Consider the following 17,075-nt stretch of genomic DNA (forward strand, 5'->3'; position numbering starts at 1 on the left):
AAGTGTCCTGGGGCTAGTGCTATACCTGATCTATACCAGCGATATTCCATCATTAGAACCTAGCACAATTGAGACATTTGCAGACGACACATACATTCTAGCAGTCGGACAAAACCACGAGGATGCAGCAACCATGCTACAGAACTCTGTTGAACAAATTAATATCTCGACCAGGCGATGGCGTATAAAATTGAATGAAACAAAATCTGTTCATGTCAATTTTACTAGCAAAAGAGAACAACATATCCCAGTTAGTATAAATAGAAACCAAATACCTTATGCAAATACGGCAAAATATTTGGGAATTACATTAGATTCCAAGCTACGTTGGAAAGCACATATTAAGAAAAAAAAAGGAGGAATTAGAAATTAAGTTCAGAAAGATGTACTGGTTGATGAGAAAAAAATCCACTCTGTCTACTTATAACAAATTTTTATTGTATAAGCAACTTTTTAAACTGATATGGATATATGGGATACAGCTATGGAGCTGTACAAAATAAAGTAACATCCAAATTATACAACGATATCAGAATAAATTATTAAGGAACATCGTTAACGCTCCTAGGTACTTCAGAAACTGTGATCTTCATCGAGACCTCCAGATGGATACGGTTATCCAGACAATAAGTAAGTTTGCCGAGATTCATGAACAAAGGCTCTCCAACCACGTGAATTTCGAGGCCATCAAACTCCTAGACAACGCCAACCAAATAAGAAGACTTAAGAGAACGAAGCCGTTTGAGTTAGTGCTATAAGTGAGTGAAGGTGAAAAAGCAGAGCAAAGTGCGGTTAAAGTGTACACGTTAGCTAGTAGTACTATAATGTATTAGAGAATAAGGAATGTTGCTGAATGTAACCTTAGATAAGGTTTTTGTAATATTTTGTATATAGAACTAACTTGCTTATTGATCATAGTGAATGATCAGATAGCAATAAATATAAGATTCCTGTTGGAATTTTAATAAAAAAACCCTTTATATATAAATATATATTGTCAATAATTCACTTGTATACCAATTTATCTCCTACTTTTTGAGGTTGCTCACTCATCCAATTAGGATTCTCTTCACTCTAATATCTGCAGTTTTGCCGATTTACTGTTTCATGTAAACAGAATATTGCTTCATCATAACAAAAATAATATGACGAATGAAGCTTGGATTTTGATAACATAATTCTTGCATTCTTTTGAAAAACCGCATTCGGTGCTCTATTCTCATTAAAAAAAAAATCATGGCCCTTCACTGTATATAAATCTTCTTATAAGAAATTCGAAATATAGTCCCACATTTGAGATTTATCTCTAAAAGTCAAAACTTACCCACTTTTAATAAAATTTGACCACATTGTGGTCATACGTTTAACTATTATCAGGTCGTTATAAGTAGGAGTTATATTATTCCTGATAAAGAGATATGGCGCATCTTCTCCATGCTGGGCTCCTAAAAGAAAAATAATGATGTACTATAAAAATATGTTGTATTATTACCTATGTATATTGTATAATATCCAAAAAAATGAATATTGAAAAATCGTTCCCTAAGACACGTGTCACATTGTTTATACAATCTGTGGATAACCTGATGAAAAATCAATTCTGTTTATTATGCTGTTTAACGAAAATATGCAGAGAAGGATTAAAAATAACATACGGTAGTAACCAAGCTGAAACTGTAAGGCGGATAATATCTTCCTTAAAAAATAAGCCTAATCCAAAGCCACCGTGAATAACACGAAGTTAAGGTCAAAGTAGATGCAGTGCTATAATTGTTAATCTTTTTAACATACAAACAGCGGCGGATCACACAGTGTGTCAAATGTGCCTGTAACTGTGTAAGAACACAACGTACGCTTGTCAGAAAGCAACAAGCAAATTACGTAAAATGTGAGGGACTTTTTGGTAATTCTCTGGCTGTGGAAATCTCCAGTTTCATTTAGCTTACTCTACGAATAGGTAGTATTCTAAAACTTATGTTTGCCAATATTTGTTTAAAACATTCAGAATTTTCCTTCTTTTTTTCTCTATTGAATTACTTCGCACACGAATTCATTTTGTTCAAAAAACTGTTAAATTTTAAGTTCAAAAACTCTTGTATGCATGTGATATGGTCGCTATTATCACCCGAAATTAAAGTTTTTTGTTTATTTTTAGACATATTTTGTTATTAATAATTTTTAAAAAATTGACTTCTGAAGCTACTTTTGTAATAATTAAGTAACAAATTGGCAAAAATAACGTTACAAACTCTCATTTTAAAGGATTTTCTACAATTTTTTAGAGAATTGTATTACTTTTCCATATAATTCACCGGTCTTCACCTTTAGTATTCAAAATCAAATAACGATCTTGCATTGTTTATATATTGTTTATAAGTAAATAAAAACTAGCATTTAATCTTTTGCATAATTTGTTTTATATATTGTTATCACCAAATTTATCAAAGACAGTTGTTAGATACCTGTATTACAGAGTGTCACGAAAAATCCTTTTTATTTGCTAATCTCTCTGGTCAACTATGCAAGCCTCCAATTGCATTATGTATTAACCCTCAACTGGTGACGTGGTGCCACTCAGTACCCCAGAAAGGTATGAGTTTAGTTGTATAACGATTGCACATTGTATTACATAGTTAGTCTTCTGTGAAAAGTGCAAACGTCAAGTATAGGTATGTTATTTATGTTCTTGCTGGGGTTCTCAGCGACCCCACGTCACCATGAATTCAATTTTTTCATAATTTTTTTGTGCACAGAAATAGTCAGTACAAATAAAAATATTAAATATTGTCGTGAACAATAGGAGGAGAGTGTTTATGTAATGATATGATGAACTGGGCGCTGATTCGGAAGACGATATAGTCAACAATGATCAAGATATAGAAGTTAATGATGATACGACTGATAGTAAACAAAATGTTTCAGAATCTGAACAAAATACACCAGAGTCTGTTATTGAGAAAGAACAAAATATCACTGACGGTGAACATAGTGAGCAAGAATTGGATTTTGCAAATCATGTAGGAAGGGAGAAATCGCTACAAATGGTTGATACAGCCTGCGCAGAGAACAAGCAGTAAAGCCGAAGCAATTGATTTGGTAAGACATTTACCTGGTCTTAGTGGCTTTATAAAATGTTTCTTCTTCTTTCTCTTTATAAGCAATTCTGCTTGTTCATTTGCGGATTAATACCTCTATGGAAGTAGAAGTAGTATAGAAGTAGTCTGATTAGTAACTTATCTCTTGCTATTTTGACGACAAGGGTCTCCTCCATTCTGATTATGTGGTTATTCCATTCCTTTTTTCTACTTTGTGTCCATTCATTTATACACTGTACGTTACATTTTCTTCTAACGTCTTCATTTCTCTTTCGATCTCTCAGCGTATGTCCTGTAATTCTTCTCAGTTCTCTCATCTCTGCCGTTTCCAATAGCCCTTGCGTTTTGGCTGTGTCGGGTCTTGTTTCTGAGGCATATGTCATTATTGGTTTTACACTGGCTTTATAAATTCTTGATTTCATCTCAGTGGTTAATGTGTCTGTTTCGCCATATAGTGTTATTAAGGCATCCAGTTTATTTGCTTTTTGTACTTGATCTCTCACTTCTTTGTCCAGGTCTCCATAGCTAGACAGTGTAATTGTCAGGTATTTTATTTCCATTACTTGTTCAATACTGATGCCATCCATTTCCATTTTACATCTGGTTGGTTCTTTGCTGACTACTATTGTTTAAGTTTTCTGAGATAAGATTGTCATATTAAATTCTTTTGCTCTTATATTAAATCTGTGGACCAGTCTTTGCAGACTATCTTTATCTTGGGCTATCAATATTGCGTCGTCTGCGTAATAGAGTATTTTGATTTCTTTGTTTTCCATTCTGTATCCTCTTCCTTTGTTAACGCTTTTGATGATTTCATCCATGATCAAATTAAAGAGCATGGGTCTCAATGAATCCCCTTTACTTATTCCGCTACCTATTTCTGTAGGTTCTGTAAGTTGTCCATCTATTCTCACTTCCATTCTGGTTGTTTTGGTAGACGTTTTCGATAGTTTTTATAACATTTAGGGGAGCTTCTCTATTATATAGAAGATGGATTACATATTTGAGTCGGTCTCTGTCAAACGCTTTCTTTAGATGAATCATACACAGAAATGCTGCCCTATTATATTCTAGTAATTTCTCAGTAATTTGTTTTATAACGAATATTGCATTTGTACACGATCTTTCACTACGAAAACCCTGTTGTTCATCTGCTAAACTTATCCTCTAATTTATTAGACCTTGTAAAATTTTAGTTGTAAGTTTTAGCGTAGTATTTAACAAGTTTATACCTCTGTAGTTTTCTGGCTGATTTTATCTTCTTTTTTAAATAGTGGAATTAGTTCGCTCTTTCTTCATTTTTCCGGTATTTTATTGCGTTTTATAATTTTAATAATTGTTGTTAATTGTTTTATCATTTCTGCTCTACAATATTTGAGTAACTCGTTTGGTATCCTGTCTTTACCTGCTGCTTTTCTGTTGGTTTTTAAGTATATTTCAAACTTCCTCTACATTTATATTAAGTTTTCCATTTGTGGTAATTTCTGGTGTTTCCAGTTCTAGCGTCGTTTATTCTTCCTCTGCTTATAGCTTTTTTAGGTAGTCAATCCACGTATCATTTTCTATGTGTCTTGGTTCTATTAGTTCCTTTACCTCCGTTCTTTGACGACTTATGAAGCGCCATATTTCCTTTTGCAGACCGTAAAAATTGTATTCCATTTCTTTCGAAAAATATTCCCAGTGATCATTTTTTATTTTTTTTTTACAACCGCATGTGTTTCGTTTCTAATTATTTTGTAATTATTGTATGCCTCTTGTGTTTTGGTTGACATGTATTTCAGGTAAGCTTTTTTTTACATTTTGTCTTCACTTCTGTACAAAACCGTGGAATTCTTCACCTTGCGAACGATTTATGTTTATTTATATTTCTTTCACCAAGAACTTCCTTGGCCGAGGCTAAGATATTAGACTTAATTTTTGTCCAGCTTTCGTCGACTTCATCAATTTCTGTGATATGTATTTTTGCTTTGTTCAGTTATTTTTTTTTGGAATAGGTATCTTGGAGTCATCCTGTAAGCTTTTGACTTTTATCTTTGTGGTGTATTCTGGTGTTTTGTTATCCCAAAGAATTTTCTCGAATCCCGTGTTTATTCGGATTTTGTACAATACCAATTTATGATCGCTTCCTATTTCTGCTGATGTTAGTGCTTTTACATCCAAGATTTGCGGGGGTGGTAACTCTCTATTCGACAGAATATAGTCTATCATGTACCGATGCGAAGTATATTTCTCGCTTTCCATAAATTCGTTGTCCTCTTTCTCGCGTTAGTCGTCGTAATGAAATCATTCCTGTTCCGAGGCATAATCCTGTTTCTATGAGCTGTATGGTTTGAAAGTCTATCAGTAGGGTGCTAACTAGGCTGTAGACTAGGTAGTATAAAATTGTTGGCAGATCAAAATCCAACGAGTGTTTGGCAATGTATATTCACTGATGATGTAAAAAAAAAGAAATAATAAAGAGGACAAATGAAAGATTGGTTTTAGTAAGGCGACAATATGAAAATAAAGATAAGATAGAATTACAATTTATTGACAAAACAGAACATTAAGCATTATTTGGTCTATTTTTTCTAACAGCAATTTTTAAATCAAATAACGAAGACTTAAAATTAATGTATGCAACAGATGGAACGGACAGACCAATTTTTAAGTGCACGATGTTTCTAAAACGTATACTCACTCTATATTAACTTATCGAAGATTTCAGACCCACAATCCAGAATGGAGAGCGAAAATATTAATGCTGCCTCTTGGGTTTTTAATAGAATCATTGAGAACTCGCAAACAAATTACTGCATTAATGATCTTAGATGCATTGACGAAATGTTTAAGGTGCAAATTTAAAATATATATGTCCAATTATATATATTTATATAATGGGTATATGTATATACACTGATAGAGTTAGTAATGAAGCAGGATTATCAGATCAAGAAAAAAAATTTCAGTTCCTACCCAATCAGGACTTTGAAACTCAAAGCCAATTTTTGGAAGCGGTACAAAATATCACTGCGGACAATTGGTTTAGCTATATCCAGGTTGTTGAAGAGTTATTGCTAGAAAAATTACATATTTAAGAACATTCGAAAAGAATAAACGAGAAATTCCTAACCAATTTTTGCCAAATAAAACTCGTGTAGAACAATCGATCTATGGATTTTACAGAACCATGACACTTCTTTTATACGTGCCTAAACTAAATAAAGCTGTGATTACGATTTCATCTATGCATAGATTTAATCAATTGATAGTTAAACTGGAAAACGAGATGATCCAATTCTATAACAACACAAAGGGGAAGTGGATAGTTTGGATTAAAAATGTGAGACTTTTCTACTTCTCTCGTAAACTCATATGTTTTATACACTTGTATAAACAAGAACGACCGTTCAAAATTTCAATTCATTAAATAATTAGGTACTGATCTAATAACGCTACATGTAAGACGACGATTTACCAACTGTCATTTGCCGAGAGAGTTGAGATCAATAATTAGTTCAATTTTACAATAACCCATTAGTGACGATTCCTGTTGCAGATAATAAAAGAAGACGATGTAGAAAATGTCCTAGAACCAAGAATTGCGAAGAACTTCTGCGAATTGCAAGTTTTCTATGGTACATAGTTGTTTAGAATGTACAGAAAAAATGTGTAAGGACTGTACAATTGAGTAACTGTGAAATTTTTTGTTAAACGTTATATTTTTTATTTTAATAATGCACACATGACTAAAGCCGCTTACACATCTGGCGAACAAATGTGACTGAAGACCTTTGACCGAATTCGTTCGGTCTTTTGTCCACATTACAGCAAACGAATTCGTTTGCAGTCATTCGATCAGTTTCGCGGGTATTTTTGGGGATTCACGGCGCGGCAATTATGTAAATTGTAAAAATGACATCGGATGAGGATATAGTTATTGCAAGTGTGTTGTATATTATTATTAGTGACCGAAGCGAAGACCAAAGAAGTAAAACACTTCCCCAAAAAACGACGAAACCTGCGCTGGTGGACAACATCATTGTTTAAAAACTGAAGTCAGTAGAGAGATAGCCTTATTTAATGATCTAGAAGCTGAAATAAAATACGGGCTTCTTCAAAATTTTTGTAGAAATCTACTAATTTTGAATGGTTATTAAATGAAATTGCTCCAAAAATCTCGAAAAAAGATACAAATTTAGAGAAGCGATACCGGCAACAGTAAGGTTGATGCTTACCCTACGATCTTTAGCTACTGGCGACCTATCTACAAGTTTTAAGCACTTTATTTCATAAATCTTCCCGCTCTCGATATAAACCAACAAGCTTTAAACATAGTCACTTTCACTCGGAAGTTTACACAAAAAGCCAAATGAATTCCTTCTTCAATTTTCTTTTGATATATCGCCCAGTGAGCGAACTCTAGCGAAGGCAAACATACGCGTTTGGTCGGAAGGCTTCGGCCACACTCGTTCGCCAAATGTGTACAAGCCTTACGGCGTACATATCTTAGTTAATTTCTAAACCAATATTGTTCAAATTTTTGATTTTATAACAAAAATACTCTTATTTTTGGTTAAAGTTAAAATTATTTCAAACTACTGTTTTTTAATAACATCCTATTATTTTTTTTTTTATTTTTTGTATGACAAAGCTAACGTTTTCATTAGTTTTTTACGATTTTAAAAGGTTGGGGTACGGTTAGACCCCACGTCAACATTTATGTCAAGGTTATATCACGTCAACAGTTGAGGGTTAAATCCAGTGGCGGCTGATGTGGTAAAATTTTGGGTAGGCCAAGCCAGCAAATTACATATAGCTATGTGTAATCAGTGACGGATCCAGAGGGAGGGGTCACGGGGTCATGACCCCCCCCCCTAACTAATTTTTTAATTATTTCTCTGTTCATTTTAACTTCTGCGTTGTATCTAATTTTTGCGATTTTTTATTTTTCATCTAGCAAATCGCGAACACAAAACGCACTCTTCTGTACATCCTTAAAGGACAGGAAATTACTTGTTCCTTGCAACTGGAATGATTTTTTAAGGAGGCAGACATATTTTTTAGATCAAAGTATCCTTCACAATTCCATACACATTTCTTATTAGAAAATAACAAACACGGCCAACAATATAGTCAATAAACGCAATGTTGGAGTAGGCCTTTCATTCATAATAATTTTTTTTCTATCAATTTCAGTTCTAGATAATGGCGATTCCAATAGTGAAACAACAATATTTATACACTTACTATTAACATTCCTATTACTGCAACCCAGTAAAGCGTCATAAAAACTCATTTTTATGTATCAGTTATAAAACAATCTCACATATATAACTTGCATACAATCAGGCGATATGGAAATCACGCAAATGTGATTTTTTTTCTTCAAATTTTACCAATTTTTTTAAATTTATTTGGGCAACCGTGCACTTGTTTGCAATTGTGTTGTTTGTTTAAAAATATGTTACAATTACAGATTATGTTACATATTTTTTTATCATAATTTAAAAGAAAATTTATATTACAATTCGATAATTACGTTACAACAATGATGGTCGGTGTAGGCCCGATCGTCTGGTGCCTAAACAGCAAGCATAAACACGACAATATAAATCGTTGTCCGGCAAGCTGCTTAACTTCAAACGCTTTTTGTACGGGGATCTTATGTGAGCTGGATCGGCCAGTTCCGATCGGACCTATTAATGATATTTAAAATGTCTGAATACGATTCGATGCTTTCTGTGGTAATATAATAACATAGTTGTTTTAACGGACGCTAATGTATTGAGTAATTTAGTACATTTAAAAGTTATTTACAAGCATTAACATAATTTTTAAATATATGTTTTTCAATTTTAAAGCTCTTAAAATTATTGGGTAGGCCGGCCTATCCTGCCTACCCCCAAAAGCAGCCACTGGTTAAATCTCATTGACAATATGATTTTGTTGACACGGCGAATCGAGCAAAAAAATTAAGCTTAAATTACTTTTGTTTTTATCTATAAAATATACGTACCATCACTATATCTCTGTGTTACTCCTCCTAAAGTCCCCTCGTAATTAAATGAATAATAATAACAATTTACAAATTGATTTACATTTCGTACTAGGCGATCGGTGGCTTTACCAAATAAATCGACGTTCAAAAACTAAAAATATGTTAACAAGAAATAGAAATTATACATACCAATAAAATAATAGTTAGTATAATATAATAATTATATTATACTAACTAGTGCCAATAGCCCCTTTGGGGATGTGGCGGCGAGCAATTTTGAAATCCTTAATAGAGAATCTCATTCTTATTTTAGATTCAGAAATTTCTGTAGTTGGCTGTGTACCATGAATCACAAAAATATTTATTTAAAAAAAATCCTTTATAAAAGATATATTTCAAAATGACCCTTTTGGGCTACATCCCAGAACGTTTTCGGACTAATAAGTCAATCATCAATTAGTCAGGGTCAGCAAACTTTGGAAGTCCTGGGTTATCATGCAGTAAATCTGTTTAAAACTTAATTTGAATTTACCAACAAATATGTAATAATTAACACATTTAATATAATTTAGTGTTTTTACCCACATATTTAGTGGATTCGCTCATGTATACCTGGTAAGTGTTTAACCACATGTGCTTTAATCTTTGTCAAAATTTAAAACTTATGTTTGTTTCCATTTAAGTGGTGATAATTAATTCAAGTAACTGCACTGATGATAGAATTATTAGTCAGAAAACGATCGTTTTCTTCGGTGTTTGTCGCTCCGAGATACTTAGAACTCATTGTTGATTGTGTTTCCAACAAGGTCAATGCCATCCACGAATGCTAGTAGTAATTTTGGACCATTAACTGTCAGTAGTTCTGTTCTAATTTGTGCTGTTCTTACTACATTCTTCATGAAAGACGCTAAGGTTGTCCTTATCCCGAAAAGTAGAGGTGAAGAGGAAGGGGTACGATTTCGGGAAATTTGCCTTCTTAGTTCGCTAGCTAATTTATACGCGCAGCTTGTGAAAGACCGCCTTAAGCGAGAGCTGGAAGAAAAGTATGTGCTGAGCAACCGCCAAATTGGTTTTAGGGCCAAAAGGTCCACCGTAGATGCGGTCACAGAAGTAACCTCTTTTGTCACGCAGGATACAAATAGATGGGTGGCTCTCATCCTGCTTGACGTCAAGAATAGCTTTAAGATGGCATCATAGAAAAAATCATGTCTAGGCTGAGAGAATTGGGCGTTAGTGAGTACCTGGTCAACGTAATTGACAGATACTTTACTGACAGGTCTATAAGAGAAAAAAACCAGCATCAGTTTGTCGCAGGGTATTACGCAGGGTTCAGTACAAGGTCCCATCCTGTGGAATATCCTGTTAAGCCTACACATGTCAAGGGGATGTAGTCTTGTAGCTTATGCCGATGACCTCGCACTGGTTGCGAAGACGAGTCAGAAAACGGACATGGCTAATGTGGCTAACATAGCCCTGGGTCGTATTAGTAGGTGGATGGGAGAGAACGATCTACAGCTAGTGCCTCAGAAAACTGAGGTGTTAGTTCTCAAAGGGAGTCAGGAAAAATCCTCTCTTCGCTTTATAGTGGAAGGTGTGGAGGTTGCACCGGTTAAATCGATTAAGTATCTGGGAGTCTGGTTGTTGGAAGGACTAAGGTTCGGAGTATACATCCAAAACACGGTAGCGCACTGCTTAATACGCCAAGCTGATGGAGACTTCGCAAAGACGAATGCTCCTCAGGGTATCTAGCACATACAGGATGGTTTCACATAAGGCTCTGTATGTCATTGGCGCGGTGATACCGATAGCTTTGTTGTGTAAAGAGCTAGCGAGGGTGTATGCAAGGAGGATGGATGAACATATAGATGAGAATGAGAGAGAGAGAGAACGATAGTGAAGTGGCAGATAGGATGGGCAAAAAGGCAAGGTGAACAAAGGAGCTTTTTCCCGATTTGAGGCCGTGGTGGGAATGTAAGTTCAGGAAACTAGACTACTTCTTGAAGCAGTTTCTGACCGGACATCATAGTTTTGGCACCTTCACAAAATAGAATAGGTAAATCTGCCTCGGCAAACTGTACTGTTTGTGGGGCACCGGACGCTTCCACCCACATTTTTAACTGCCAGAGGTAGGCAAATAACGATATATTACTACACATAACACTAAAACGATATAATAATATATCGTTTCCTGTCCTCTGGGTTATGCGAAATGTGTAAAAGATTAAATCTTCTAGCAAAAGCTGCTATCGCTTTGTTGCATTAAATGGCAAAATATATGGACTAGGAGGACAAATTCGTTAAACTTCCCCTGCTGGAATCGGTATCAATAAAGTATTACGAATCATTTCGGCCTATCCCAGCCTCATCAGACACTTGAGGTGATACAAATTCAAACTCGGAAAGTACAACGAATGTCTCCTAAATCTTCACCACCGCAGTGGTTAGCGTACAGAAGCGCCACCTGCTTTGGCCGCCATGAACGAAAACGATATAATAATATCGTTTCCTGTCCTCTGGGCTATAAATGTGTAATCATGGCTGCCAAAGCAGGTGGCGCCTTTGTACGCTAACCACGGCGGTGGTGAAGATTTAGGAAACATGCATTGTATTTTTCGAGTTTGAATTTGTATTAGCCCAAGTGTCTGATGAAGCTGGGATAGGTCGAAATGATTCATAACCACTTTATTGATATCGATTTGAATACGGGAAGTTTAACGAATTTGTCCTCCTACGCCATATATTTGGCCATTTAATTCAACAAAGCGATAGCAGCTTCTGCTAGAAGATTTAATCTTTTATATATATATATATATATATATATATATATATATATATATATATATATATATATATATATATATATATATATCTCATCTCCATGTTCTTCCTCTTGATGTATGTTTAGTAATTTTTTTAAATATTGTTGACATGTTTGAAGCAGCTATTGCCGTTGATTATTAATTCATTATTATTTTTCCTGAGTTCAGACACGAAGTTTGACACCAATTTGTAAAATGCTCGACTATTTGACTCTTGTCTATTCATTTCCATTTCTTCATGTTGCTGTTATTCGTATTTGCATAGATTGCTATTTAATAAATAATTAAAACGTGACAATTTATCTTTTACCTGTATCGCTTGTGGTACTTGCGTAGACATGGGGAAAAATACATTAAAAAATTCAGCTTTAATTTTTCTTGATGCTTGAAATCTTGTAGAATCGCTAAGACTTATACTTGCGGGGACTAAATTACTACGGTTAAAATCAAGATTAGCTAATGCGGTCTCAGTAACAGCTAAAACAGACAACTTAAAGTGAAATTTTAATTTTTTTTGGTTAAATAATTAAATTAATTATTAAGAAATGGATAACGACGAAATTAATAACGATGAAAAGTATACAAACGATATATATGTAGTTACCAATATTTTCAGGATTTTGGTATGATCCTAATTCATTATTTGTCATCCCTGTTAATATTGGAACTTGATTAAAAACTCCGGTACGAAATTGTTTATCCGCTTCTCCTGTGTAAAAGGCATCCTCATGGTCAACTTCTTGGACTCCTCCAAATAGAGTACCAATTAATATATTTTGTACCGTAATCTATAAAATAAACGTACTTATAAATTTTATATTAAGGAAGACCGAGGCTTGTTACCGCAAGACTAAGTCGGTGCAGTAGCTCTTTCTTCTAATCATTATATTTGGCAACGATGTTAGATATGCCTCATGATACTATAACTAACAAGATAAGTCAACGCGCATGTTCTTGCATCTCTCTCGCACACCTGTGACGTAAGCCCGAGACAACTTTAATGATGCCAAGTTAAATGTTCTATCTGTTGCTATCCTGTGACCTTCAAAACGTAGTGAATGAGATTTATATTTATTCATTGATGTAGTAAGGACTTTGTATATTATAAATATTGTTATATAAATTTTGTGGTGAAAACATTCAGTTTACTGTGTTAATATCACCTAATTTATTTATCGTACGCAACTTCCTCTCGACTACGTGTAGCTACTTTATAAAGAAGACTAATTATTTGGTTGCCATAATGTATTGTACAGTGGTGGGTTGTTTAAACAATTATAATAAAAAAAGTAACTCTTTTTCGAAGTGTCTTTTTTTGTGTTTGCTAGAAACAAACAAATGCGTAAAGTATGGGTACTCAAGTGTTTTCAGCGAGACAAATTTAATGTAGAAACCGCGAGAATATGATCAAAACATTTTACAGAAGCTGACTATTGTTTAAAAGAAAAACTATAGTGGAATATTACTACTAATAGTATAATTAATTATGAAATTGTCACCGAAGAGATCTGTTCCTCGCTAAACCTTCCTAGTGGTGATAAAGAATTTAACCCTAAAGATTTAATTGACAGTCATCAAGATTTTATTAATTCGAATATAAAATACCTGGAATGGGATGGATTGGAAAATTAAGCCGGTTTCATTGCATTTAAGTTACAAAAAAAAAGAAATACTTGGAATAATTCCGGACGCTAACGATAAATTACGATAACAAATTAAATCGAAACGCAAAGATTTTCGTATATTTATCGTTCTTACTCGACGCAACGAGTACAAGAAAGATGGTAATTTATATGGGTAAATTGTTGATGCATAGTGGAATATAAATATTCCCAGCATCGCTCTTAATGGCTTGATTAAGCGTGAGTATACAATTTACTTTAATTGCTATCGACATATTTAACTTCATCTTTCATCACTAGATGTCTCTAGTAGCATACTCTGGTAATTATTTTTTCTATAATTGCCAGAGTAGTCGGTGCGTTTTGGTTTGGTTTGAGTTTTCTTACAAACTCTCTCTGATGACGGGTAGACCCAGAAACACGTGTTAGGGAGTGGTAAGAAACTCAAATTAAATCGAAACGCAACCATTTTCGTATATTTATAGTTCTTACTCGAAGCAATGAGTACAAGAAAGATGGTAATTTATATGGGTAAATTGTTGATGCATAGTGGAATATAAATATTCCCAGCATCGCTCTTAATGGCTTGATTAAGCGTGAGTATACAATTTAATTTAATTGCTATCGACACATTTAACTTCATCTTTCATCACTAGATGTCTCTAGTAGCATACTCTGGTAATTATTTTTTCTATAATTGCCAAAGTAGTCGGTGCGTTTTGAGTTTTCTTACAAACTCTCTCTGATGACGGGTAGACCCAGAAACACGTGTTAGGGAGTGGTAAGATACTCAAATTAAATCGAAACGCAACCATTTTCGTATATTTATCGTTCTTACTCGAAGCAATGAGTACAAGAAAGATGGTAATTTATATGGGTAAATTGTTGATGCATAGTGGAATATAAATATTCCCAGCATCGCTCTTAATGGCTTGATTAAGCGTGAGTATACAATTTACTTTAATTGCTATCGACACATTTAACTTCATCTTTCATCACTAGATGTCTCTAGTAGCATACTCTGGTAATTATTTTTTCTATAATTGCCAGAGTAGTCGGTGCGTTTTGGTTTGGTTTGAGTTTTCTTACAAACTCTCTCTGATGACGGGTAGACCCAGAAACACGTGTTAGGGAGTGGTAAGAAACTCAAATTAAATCGAAACGCAACCATTTTCGTATATTTATCGTTCTTACTCGATGCAATGAGTACAAGAAAGATGGTAATTTATATGGGTAAATTGTTGATGCATAGTGGAATATAAATATTCCCAGCATCGCTCTTAATGGCTTGATTAAGCGTGAGTATACAATTTACTTTAATTGCTATCGACACATTTAACTTCATCTTTCATCACTAGATGTCTCTAGTAGCATACTCTGGTAATTATTTTTTCTATAATCGCCAGAGTAGTCGGTGCGTTTTGGTTTGGTTTGAGTTTTCATACAAACTCTCTCTGATGACGGGTAGACCCAGAAACACGTGTTAGGGAGTGGTAAGAAACTCAAATTAAATCCAATCGCAACCATTTTCGTATATTTAAATCGTTCTTACTCGGCGCAACGAGTACAAGAAAGATGGTAATTTATATGGGTAAATTGTTGATGCATAGTGGAATATAAATATTCCCAGCATCGCTCTTAATGGCTTGATTAAGCGTGAGTATACAATTTACTTTAATTGCTATCGACACATTTAACTTTAACGATAAATCGTTTACTTGGGTAAATCACGTTTCTGAGGGTGGTTTACTCAAACCAACACTGGAATTTGTAACTCAATGTAGTGAACTGGAACATATTTTTCGTAGTTATAATAGCAACAAATTAAAAATAACTAAAAATTATTTAAAAAACCTAATAAAAGCTGCAAAATATGTAAATGTTAGCGAAGATGTAAAATTACTTTTTTTATATGTAAAATGTATTTTAAAATACTAATTCTAAATAAAAATATTAAAGATAAGCAAAAGAAAAATCACGAAGATTGTAAAATAAATGTTCTAAATGATATTCATAAAATCTGAAGTATGACCTGCTTTTCCTATATAGTACAAATTCTTTACATTTTACCGGTCTTTTATATTTAATTTATGTTTTGTAGCAATATCTATTTTGTTTGTAATACACACAATCAAATCGAAGATTCATATATTTCTTTAATTAATTTTACAAATTACTAATTAATTTTCAAACCACGTTTTCACAGAAAGTAACTAGTTATGACTGCTTAGTGCAAGATATGGTATCGAGGTATACTTACCGTTAATTGTTTAAGTTTCGAAGTTGTCCATTACAGTAATGGAACAACGTTGCCATGTGATGCATCGTTAAAATAAGATCCACACAAGTCTCCTGGCTTTGTCTCAATATGACGTCATGCGCAAAGTTGATTAAAATTAGAACGGCAAGTGAGCATACCTTGTTTGTTATAGTATCATGGATATGCCTACGTGATTCTAAAGAGTGGCTGCAACTTTATAGACTCTCAGTTATGCCAGGGCAACAGGGCGAAGTGCACATATTCGAGTAAAAATACATCAAGAGAAAGTAACTTTTAACATTCACAGTATGATTGTAATATATTTTAACCTATTAGTAATTTGAAAATGGAAATTATATTATTTTAAATCTTGAACTACTTATTATACTAGATAATTATTAGAAGTGTTTATTTATTTACAATTTAGCTTAAAAATTAAAAACAATTTTAAAAATACGACTGGGGCTAGTCGCCGCAATATTTCGAGGCATGTCATTGCATGCGGCAACTGGTAGACCAGTTTTTGGTCAACTGGTCTTCCTGTTCAAATGCCATCTTTACTTGTCCAGTTACCTTAAAGCGCTTTAAATTTTTTGTACTGCCGCCTTATTGGTCGAAGAATGGTTTGGAAAAGTACCGTTGAACAAGTTGGCTGCTTCACTATAAGATCTTTTTCTATCTCCGTAGCCCCTCATCAATAAAACAGTAATTCGCTATTTTTCATCAAAAACCATCTTTATTGTAGACCTTTTAAAACATATAAAACAAAATCCACAAGGAAAATAATTCCTGTAGCTGGCTGTATACCACGTATAACAAAAGAGGTTAGTCTTTGTATGTGGGTATATTTTATTTTATAAAAACCCTTAAAAGGGCAACATTACAAGCACGAACGTTTTCGGAACAACTGTTCCATCATCATATAAAACAACTCTCAGATTTAGTTTTAATACAATTTATTTTACAAAACTTTTCAATAAACTTCTAACTTTTGTTGCATTCATGAATTATTTTTAAACTCACAGCATTATGTATTTATTGAATTTCTTCAAAACTATTTGGCACTGAAAAGTTTTATTTGGTTAAGACCTTCGTGGCAAGACAAAATATCAAGTATTAAATATGGTTTAACTCGTATTGAGGTATGGATTCCAACATTATTACAATATGTAGTGAACTCTCCCTTGAACGGACAGTAGTCGTTCCGAATAGTGTCCGTTGAAAGGAAAAAATAAATGTGTAAACTTAAAAATTTTAAAAATAAGTACAAGAGAAAAATTTTAAAAATAGAACAAGGTT

At 33.7% G+C, this 17,075-nt stretch overlaps 1 long non-coding RNA gene across 1 annotated transcript; it reads right to left on the reverse strand.

Moving 5' to 3' along the window:
• Window positions 1-1,324: 1,324 nt before the first annotated feature.
• LOC140448580 (uncharacterized) lies at window positions 1,325-12,314 on the reverse strand. The gene is made up of 3 exons (XR_011951738.1): window positions 12,205-12,314; window positions 9,094-9,226; window positions 1,325-1,445 (listed from the first exon to the last, which is right to left on the reverse strand). It is a non-coding gene; the product is annotated as an uncharacterized lncRNA (long non-coding RNA).
• Window positions 12,315-17,075: the final 4,761 nt, after the last annotated feature.

The sequence above is a fragment of the Diabrotica undecimpunctata genome, chromosome 8, assembly GCF_040954645.1.
Source record: "Diabrotica undecimpunctata isolate CICGRU chromosome 8, icDiaUnde3, whole genome shotgun sequence".
Lineage (NCBI taxonomy): Eukaryota > Metazoa > Arthropoda > Insecta > Coleoptera > Chrysomelidae > Diabrotica > Diabrotica undecimpunctata.